Source organism: Octopus bimaculoides, chromosome 4, assembly GCF_001194135.2.
Source record: "Octopus bimaculoides isolate UCB-OBI-ISO-001 chromosome 4, ASM119413v2, whole genome shotgun sequence".
Taxonomy (NCBI): Eukaryota; Metazoa; Mollusca; class Cephalopoda; order Octopoda; family Octopodidae; genus Octopus; species Octopus bimaculoides.
In genome coordinates, this window is record NC_068984.1 from 55,518,109 (window position 1) to 55,518,975 (window position 867).

The window sequence follows — 867 nt, forward strand, 5'->3', positions numbered from 1 at the left end:
TATATATATATATATATATATATATATATATATTTGCATACATATATACATGTATATACATGTATATACATGTACATTGTATATATACCCACACACACATTATGCATTATGCACCATATAGCGTATCGAAGGACTGAAATAAATTCAAATATTACAAGTCTCGCTGCGGGTGAAATATGAATCTACACAAATCCATTCTCTGTTGTAGACGTGTGTATGTGCGAGGGGAAGAGAGTGTGTGCGTGTACGCAAACACACACACACACACACTCACACACACACACACACATACGCACACGCACACACAGCACAAACTTCCCACACACGTAATCTATATTTCTAACATTTGAATATGCATAATATGGCATACCCATGCGATGCCTTTATCAGCGAGCAAACAAAAAGAGCATTTAATTAAGAATTATAATTTACATAACGACGATAAGAATAAACTAATGCATTGTTGTTTATTTTCATACAGTGTTCTTTGTTTCAAAACTTTTAAAAACAAAAATGACAGAAACAAGGAAATATAGCTTAACATGTTAGAAGAGGTTAGAAGACATCTAAATGTTAATAATGTTGAATACATATTAATGCATGGAGGAACTACCACATTTCTCACAGAGTACTCGGTATCATTGACGTAACATGAAACTGTTTGACTTTCAGAAGTGTAGCGTAATGAAATATGATGAATAATATAAGACGACTACATGGATTCAAATACCTGAACAATTGAGGTTCAGATTTATGAACAAATATAAACATTAGTGCTCGGGTATAAAACTGTGTTCCTAGTAGATATAATTGTGTGAATTTTGTGAGTGTGTGTGTGTGTGTGTGTGTGTGTGTGTGTGTGTGTGT